The sequence below is a fragment of the Lipotes vexillifer genome, unplaced genomic scaffold, assembly GCF_000442215.2.
Source record: "Lipotes vexillifer unplaced genomic scaffold, Lipotes_vexillifer_v1.1 scaffold1849, whole genome shotgun sequence".
NCBI classification, from domain to species: Eukaryota; Metazoa; Chordata; class Mammalia; order Artiodactyla; family Lipotidae; genus Lipotes; species Lipotes vexillifer.
Window position 1 is genome coordinate 450,539 of NW_006792854.1, and position 9,306 is coordinate 459,844.

The window sequence follows — 9,306 nt, forward strand, 5'->3', positions numbered from 1 at the left end:
CGAGGCAAGCCACAAGATGAAAAAGAGTTGAAACGCATTCTGCTACCTCAGGTTTTATTTACTGAAAGAATAAATCAAGACATCTGTGTCAAAACCCATGCAGTGTAAAACAGACTAAAGATAAGCTTTTGAAACTGATCAACACTGTCTTCTAAATACCAAAATCCTTTAAAAGGGATACCACTGCACATTTATCTACATCACCGTTCAAATTACTATATGGCATTTGTGCAAGCTCTCTCTTTGTTCTAGCTTCTTTTAAAAATTCTAAATTGCTCACCAAGAATGACTAATATAATGACAAAATTATCTAGAATTTTATCTTTCTATGAGCAGAACAGTTTCTAAACTCACAACAGGCCAGAAAAGTCAAATTGGCTTAAGAAATTAAGCATTTACTCCAGATGAGATCAACGACCTCCTCCTGGGGATTAGGTGTACCTGGGGGTCAGTATTGAACTTCAGAAGAGAACTTCATTCAACTCGAATCTGGTCAGAGAAAGCAATATCAGGCTTTAGGGAATAGACAGCAAACGATTGTGGCCCTAAAATTTTGTGGTGGGGATTTGTGTTACTGCCCAAAGATGGCACTGACTCATATCACTGGATGTTAACCCCCTTCCAAGGTTCATTCATTCAACTGATTGTTCAGTGCTGGTCCTATAGAGAACATCCCAGCTCCCGCTGAAATCCCATATCCCCCGGGAGATGCAAGCCCGCTGAGGGTAGCTTCCCTGCCCTGGAGCCGTTTGACAAAATAATTAATATTTAGAGACAAGCGGAGGTAGATGAAATTAAATTATTTTCGTACTTTTATTTCATTAAACAGTTTCATTCTCTTTCTGGATTCGAAGATTCATACTTATCCTAGAAGGTCAGAGCTGGAAAGACCTCAGAGGTCAGACGGGGTAACCTTGCTTTGCTCAGTGAGTCGTCAGGGCGCTTAGCTAGTTGGCTGGCAGAACCAGAGCTTCATTTCATCTCCTGAATCCCAGTGCCAGTGACCTTTTCTCTAAATAAAATCTCTCTATCAAAAATTGATACACTTTACAGACATATTTCAGACCCTGGTTTTATTTTAAGGCAAAACAATCCAAGACACATAGGGTTAAAGCTATTCTCTCTGATCTGCTGTGTACAAATGGACGCCCCCTTCCCCTCAGCACCTCAGGGAATAACTGCCCCCCACCCCCGTCCCTGTGCCCCCGCCCCCAGCCTCCAGGGAGGTCCTTTCTGCCCTGCTTATTCTCACTCTGCCTTCTAAACCCTGAACACTCCTAGCAGCTGGTGATGAAAACTCAAAAAGCTAATTGTTTTTGAGATGAGAGAGGAAGAGAAGAGGAAGACCAAAATAAAGAGGTAAAATCCTTGGGAAATTTAAAGCTACAGGTGGGGTTTGTAGAAATGGCATTTGGGGGGAATTTTTAATCTTACTTACTGCTAATTTTCTTTCTTTTTCTTTTTTTTTTTTAAGTTGCTTTCTTGGGAAGGGAAGCTGTGACTTGGCTCTTTTTTTTTTTTTTTTTTCTGGCTGCTTCGGGTCTTAGCTGTGGCATGCGGGATCTTCGGTGAGGCATGCGGGATCTTTTGTTGCAGCGCCCGGGCTTCTCTAGTTGTGGCGTGCGGGTTTTCTCTTCTCTAGCTGTGGCATGCACGTGGGCTCCAGGGCGCATGGGCTCTGTAGTTTGCAGCACGTGGGCCCTCTCGTTGAGACACGCAAGCTCAGTAGTTGTGGTGCGCGGGATTAGTTGCCCCGCGGCATGTGGGATCCTACCTCCCTGACCAGGGATCGAACCCGCATCCCCTGCACTGGAAGGCGGATTCTTTACCACTAGACCACCAGGGAAGTCTTTCTAATGTCATTTACACACCTAAAGTCATTGTAATTTCAAAACATAAAATATGTAAGATAGGAAGACAGTTAAAAGGGAAATTCCCAAAATGATTGTAGAGAAAGCTATTTTCCCCTCTCGTTTGACTTGTGTCTGTTTTCTGTGTCTTTGTATCTTTAGCCCCAAACTCAAGCCACATATCAGCAAGGCTAGGTCACTAGACCTGATAGTCCTGAAGCCCCTTCTCCCATGTCCCAGGAGTGCTTACAGGACCCCAGTCCCGGGGCTGGTGGCCTGCCTTCCGAGGAAGCCTCGCCCTCTCAGAAGGCAGTGAGAGCAGAGCTCCAGCCTCTGCATGGACCACAGGAGCTCTGTCCAAGCTGCTGCATCCTGGCCTCAGGACACAGCAAGTCACTGACCGTCCTCGAGCATCTGTGTCCTCATCCACAAAGTGGGCACAATGATAATGTATAACCTCACAGAGTTGTGAGGTTCTGATAAGAAGGAATCATGCTTTGGAAGCTCTCTGTAGGGCACAGAGAGCTGTAGTTTTCACTAAAGCCTAGTCATGGTTTGGATGAAGAACTAAGTGATTGCTGTACCCGCTCCTTGTGATACTTGGATACATCAGCAATGTTCACTCTGGACCCCATTTGTTTCAACAATAAGGGAGTAAATTTAGCCATTTGGAGAAGAAAGTCTACACTTAGGATCCAGACTTTTTTGCTTGGGAAGTTGATACAAGGACCTCCATCCTATGATACGCATGTAGGAATAGATTTTGCTTCCACGTAAGCAATATTTCACTTTAATAAATGTAGTAAATAATCACATTTGTATGAGTGTATTGAGTGAAAGGCCTCTTCACTGATAACTCACAGAAGACATTTTTAACCAGTCTGCTGTTACTCTGCGGTGACTCACACAGCTAATTTCCAACTCATGCGAGGACAGGGCGGTGCTTGCACACCAATCTATCAGACCCAGGGAAACCGTCATGTGCCCAGGGCTGGGCGGATGGAAACCTCTCTTTGTTGATTTCTTCCTTTCTCTAACACCCAAGGCCAGGCAGGGGGCACCTGGCTAATAACAGCCATGAGGCACCTGAGGGACTTGTAGTTCTGAAGGTGCTGATTTTCCAACTCCCTCTTTGCTGTGACAGAGACCGTCACACAGTCTGACCAGCATGGTCAAGGTTAAGTTTAGCCCTGCTTTCTCCCCTGACCCCAGAACCCCCAAACTGACCCCTCTAACTCCATGCTTCCCGGTCCTACCTGCTGTCCCACTGACTTTGCTTCTCTTCTCTCCCCTAAGATAGGGCTACTGAGGGACCCTCACTGGCCCCATGGTGACTGCCAGGCAGGTGGCGTCCTCAGGGCTTTCTGATGGGAAAACTGAGAGCTCTGGTGGTTTGCTCAAGGTTAGGAGTTGAACCTGGGGTTTCCAGGCTTTTAGCCAGGAATCTTGCCGTCCTTGCTTTAGATGGGGCAGATGTCTGGGGATCCATTAGCAAAAGTGGCTAAATGGGGCAGACAGGCAGAAATCTACCCACTTGGAACAAGTCCCACAGTGCCTCTCCCTAGAGGACTGGCAACAGCTCTGAGGTTTGCTTATACCTGGAAGGCGGAGTAGAAAGGAGGGGAGATGGAGTTTTCAAGTCATCAGAGCAGCATTAAAGTACACAAACAACTACCGTGTGACCCCACATTCAGAGACTGGGCTCTGACGCACGGATATGTCATTCCTCTTAAATCCCTGTAGGAAACGCAAGATAGAAGGACTAGGATGGAATGTAAACCATTTCTTAAGGAAGCATGCTAGCATTTCTCTTCTTCCAAGAGTTTCCCTCCAAAGAGAACTTGAGCTCATCTTTTCTCCCTGATTCTCGACTGTGGCTGTAAGGGCTGCCTGTTACGGGGAAAGGGGCAGGAAGGAGGGTGTAGAGGCACGGAGGAGGGAGGCACAGGCTCCAGATGAAGCAGCATCACGTCCACACCTCTGGGAGGCCCCTCTCCCGATGCTGTGAATTTCATTCATTCCTCTGGTGACTTCCCCAAGCGTCCCTCCATGTGGACCTTCCACACAGTCCAGCAAGAGGACCCTCCTCCATCTCATCCCACCAACCCCTCCCTCACCCTCATTGCCTGTATATGGACAAAGTATAGCAAGATGTCCGTGCTATCGGGAAAGAGAAAACAAAAGCATAATTTTTAATTTTGTCCACCCATTTTGGGATCAGTACACCTGAGCTGGGTGGAGAGGGGAGGCTGGGCTCAAGCACCAGCCCAGAGAGGAGGCTGAGTGGTGATGCAGAGAATAAAATGTGAAGAGCCAAGAGTAGGCTTGGCCATGACTGGAGCTGGGAGAGACGCTGGAAACCACCCGGTGCTACCCTTTCCCTTCTGGTGGGAAGGGAAGCAGGGCCTGGAGGCTGATGCCAGGAAGAAAAACATCGACCTGCCGGCAGGGGTGGAAGGTGGTCCACTGGGTACATATGGGGCTGAGTTCGAAGACTGCACTCCAGTTCTGGAAACCTCCACAAAACCCACCGAAGCCTCCCCAAGTTCCCCCTCGCCCATTCCGGAGAACAGGTTTTGCTTCTGCCCTTTCCTTTTTGGGAGCAAGAGGAGGATTTTTGCCTAATCACTTCCCAACTCCTTCATCTGAAGTTGGGGATAGGAGCCTTTGTTTTTCGGTGGCTATGCAGCTTAACACCCAGCACAAGGGCTGGCACAGCACAGGGCTCAACAAGTGTCCGTGCACCACCACCAACCTCCCTCTCCGCTTTCCCATAAAGGACGCTAGTCTTTGGCAGAAATCTTGGGAAGGAGCGATACATTCTCTCCTTCCGCACGATAAGCCGCTCGTGCAGGGAAGGTGGCAGAGCACAGAGGAAGGAGCCAGGCCCACAGCGGACAGGAGACCCCAGCGTGAGGAACTGGGGGCCCTGCGGGCACATCGGCCCTCTCTCTCCACTCTCGCTTCTCTGGGAAGAGCTCGGGTCTCAGGGATTCAGCCACGGGCACTTTCTTACCTTGAGAGGCAGGGCGGCAGGTGGGGCCGGGCAGCTCCTGCTGGTCTGGAGGAGCGCACGATGCCTGCCGAGCCTGGCGCTCCTGGGCCGCGTGGACGTGCCCGAGCCCTCAGCGCTCCGCGGGCGCCCCGGGCAGGGGTCCGGCGCCTCGCCACCTCCCCCGGACCCGGGGCTTTCAGCCGCGGCGGCGGCAGCCTGGGCCTGGGGAAGGGAGTCTCCCACGGCGTCCTGAGCCTGCGGGTCCGTGCCCCACACGTGCCGCGGGGCAGGAGCGCCCGGCCAGGGCTTCCAGCCCGCGGAGGGACTGCGGCCACCGTCGCCCATGCCGCGAGCCGGGCTAGGGGGTCTGCATGGCCGGGGCTGCCGCCGTCCACGGGTCCCGGAGGCAGGGGATCTGCGAGCGCGCCCCCTCCTTGCATCCACGTCCCGGGTTTTCTTCTCTCCCTCTTTCCCCTCTTCGGGAGCAGAGCAACTGGGAGCAGCTGGTGCCTCTGTCCCACGGCCCTGCCTCTGCGGGGGAGGGGCAGCCGGGCCCCGCGGGAGCCCGAGGGCCCGGCCTGCCGAGAAGCCGGTCCCTGGACCCGGGAGAGAGCGTCCCTTCTCCGGGCCCCCTGCGGCCGCAGTCCGGGCGGGAGCCAGGGCGGGGCGGGCGCGGGCCGGGGTGGGCCGCAGCTGCACGGAGAGGAAGGAGGTTTTCATCTGCTGCTGCTCAGCCATGTCCTCCAGGGGCTCGGCTGGTCCAGCCGGGTCGACTTTCAGACCTCGGTGCCCAGGGATGCGAAGGCCGGCAGCTGTGGGCAGGCGTGACCTGGCCCCATGGCTCCACAACGGCCTGAGGAAGCAAATGATACACCTTCAGCCCAGGGGGAGTCTTCCCCCTGGAGTGGGGAAGGAGTGGGTATGAAGGTGACCCAGCCGCGGGTCTGGACTGTGCATGAACGGACAGGCTGTGGGAGCGAGGCTGGGAGGGGACAGTCGGGACTCGGCTGCCCTCTCCCTGGTGTGTCTGATGGATTTCCTTCTGTTATCCGGCCCCCTCCCCATGTTTGAATTGAAGACACTAAAGTTACTAGTTTCCATGCTTATCCTAAACTCCATATTAGCGACACCTGTTGTTTGGTGTCTGACCCTGAGACGGATGCATGTAAAGATGAGCCCCCAGGACACTTCAAAGCTCACTTTCAATCTACCTTTCTCGCATCAGTGACACACAGTTGTAAACGACTTTAATGTTTTAATGAATTTCCACTTGAAATCATGTGGTTATTCAGGAATTCCCCAGGGGGTAGTCCCATAGTCCCACGGCAAAATACTAGGCATCACATACACACACACACACACACACACACACACACACACACACACACAAATAGATAAGTAGAAATAAAGAGATAAAGATGAAAAAGAGAAAATAAGAAAGAGAGAAGGATGAAATAAGAAAATCTATCCAGGTGACAAATCAAGCAGGAGGTTTTTTGTTAAATTATTTTAAGAAGTACTTTAGTTTTCTTAAACTGTGAGAACAATAGGAAATCACCTGAAAATTCATCCAGTAATTCACATTTAGTGGGTTACTACAGGCTCAATATCCCTCACAATGGAAAAGAGCCCTTTGAGTCCTGCTGACCTTGATCCTGGGGAGAGCATAGCAGTGAGTGGGAAAGGTCTTTTCTTTTATCAATTTGAGCTTGACTGGGAGGGAACCAGGAAATGATCCTCTGAGACAAACTGGCATGTGGCCTGGAGAGCTGGCAGCAAACTAGCCTGAGCCACAGCCTCCCAACTCCTGGCCATGACCTCCCACGGGCAGTGTACCTTCAGTGGCCGAGGGCACCGGCCCTGGCTGACCACCGCTGGCCGGGGCGGCTCCTTGGAAATTCTCAGCCTGGGTGGATGGGGCCCTGTGTTTGTTTTCCTTCTTAAACATCTTCACACAGCTTTTCCACCCAAGTTTATGGAGGTTTCTCCTCGTTTCCAGACAGCTGACAAATGACTCAGTCTACATGTGTCCAGAGCTGTCTAGGCCAGACTCTGGATGCTGTAGCCCTTTTATAACAAACACCATGACAGAGAAAATTGCAGCAAAACATATGTCCAAGTCTCAGACTTATCCATTGAAATGATGACATACTGATCTGATTATATTTATTTTCAACAAAAATCCCATGTGAGTGATGTCTAGGCCTCTTTATGTAACTCACTCTCCTATAAAAGAACTTACTTGGACATTGTAACCACTCAACAAGTATTGTACTAGTTGGTTAACCGATTAGCTCTGAATAAGGCCAGGGGGGAGCTCTGTCTTCCTGCAGAACAGGAATTTGGGGAGAAGTACCATTGTCTTGTCTTAGCTTCCAGGGGTTCGAGCATCACACTAGGTGCTCTGCATGTCTGTTATTCACAGTTCAACCCCATCTTGAGAGGCAGGGGGCAGTGTTTCCACTGCACAGGTGAGGAAGGTGGAGCTCGGGGAGGGGAAATGATAGCCTTTTTACCACAACTGCCCCAGATGGGCAGGGGCTTAAGGAACCATCATAAGAGAAGTTTCACTTCAACTCCAACCTGCAAATAAAACAATGTACCAGGGGCTTCCCTGGTGGCGCAGTGGTTGAGAGTCCGCCTGCCGATGCAGGGGACGCGGGTTCGTGCCCCGGTCCGGGAAGATCCCACGTGCCGTGGAGCGGCTGGGCCCGTGAGCCATGGCCGCTGAGCCTGCGCGTCCGGAGCCTGTGCTCCGCAGCGGGAGAGGCCACAACAGTGAGAGGCCCGCGTACCGCAAAAAAAAAAAAAAAAAAAAAATGTACCACAAAGTCTGTGGTGGTGGTGAGTTCAGGACAATTCTCTCTTCCGACTTGTTATTAGCAAGGCTGCCGCAGAGGTGATTACTGCCAAATGTTTCATGTCTAGGTTGTTTGGGCTGGCCTGGGAGGAGAGTAAACAAATGGCGGGGCTGCCACTGGGGGGCTGACAGGAGGGCAGAGGGACTTACCTGGAGGACACGTGTAAGACACCTCCTTAGTATTGGGGGGACTTTTAGGGAGCTGGGGTTCTCTGTGAGAAGTAGGGGCAGCTGCCAGAAAAACATGGGTTTCTGCTGTGATGTAAATAGCACAGGGACTGAGAGCACGAGCTTTGGTGCTACACAGACATTTTTCTGAGCCCACTGTGTGGCTTTGTGACCTTGAGCAAGTTACTTAACCTCTCTGATAATCAGTTTCCTCTTCTCTGAGTTAACAATACCCACTTCATAGGATTGCTGAGAGGATGAAGTGGAAGTGTCTGTCAACGCCTTGTTTAGCATAGTATCGGGCACAAAACGGTTCCTCGATAAATGTTAGCATTTCTTAGAATGCATATGCACACACTTTTCAGGCCTAGGAAGATTGGTTGACCCAATGGAACAATTTGAGCTGTTGCATGAAATCTTTTTTTTTTTTAAACCTGCAATGGCAATCACATGCAAGTTTGTACGCTTCCTATCTGATGGGAAAGCATCCGAGAACTGAAGAAGTCACTACGATGAGGGAAGGGTTAAGGTTAGGGTTAGCAGTGAGCTTGCGGTCTGGAGGTCTGACATGATCATTTATTAGCTGTGACTCACAGCAGGTTTCTGACCCTCAGTGGACTTACCTGAGCAAAATATATTTCTGCCCTTTCTGTCTTACAGAATTGTTTTGAAGGTCAAGGGGGATAATCTGTGTAAGAGTACTCTGTAAACACAAAATTAATATTTATTAAGTCTTTACATCAGGATGGGTGTTGTTATAATAATATCATTAATAATAACTCTAAACTTAACCATCGTCTGATTTCTCAGAAAACTCAAGATCTCTTTGTCTGAAAGGATTCTAAATTGATTTCATATTTCTCCACCACCACTGATCTTCAAGATTCATAAGGTGTGAAGGTAAACAACAGATAATTTAAACTGGACTCTATTTCTGCTAATGACCTCTTCTCATCACTTCTAGAGAGAAAAGAAGATTCTAGAAACTTAACACGGGTGGAGCAGGGAGTGGGCACTGAGGAGAGATGTCAGGGCTTCTCTCTCTCCAACCTTGTGACAACCTCATGCAGTTGGCAGCTGAGCCCCCTTCCAGAGACGCAGAAAGAGACTGAGAGCACCGGGGTCTGGGGCTAGGGCGCAGCCGCGGAGATTTCATCGGGTCTGGCTCCCTCCTCCCCTCTCTAGACCGGTGGATGGTGCACACAGCTGGTCCAGCCCGTCTGCTCCTCTCTCCAAACCTGGGCTCCCTCGAAAGGCCCACCCACCCACATGAGCTGCCTTGCTGCCCAGGGAGCTACTCGCTAAAGTTGTTTCTCTAGTGTTCTTAAGAGCTTAAATGATTTAAGATTGTACAAAATGGTACCTTATCAAGATCTGTTGTCTGAATTGAAGAAAAGTAATTCTCCCAAGAGTAGTGATTCCAGAGAAAGAGT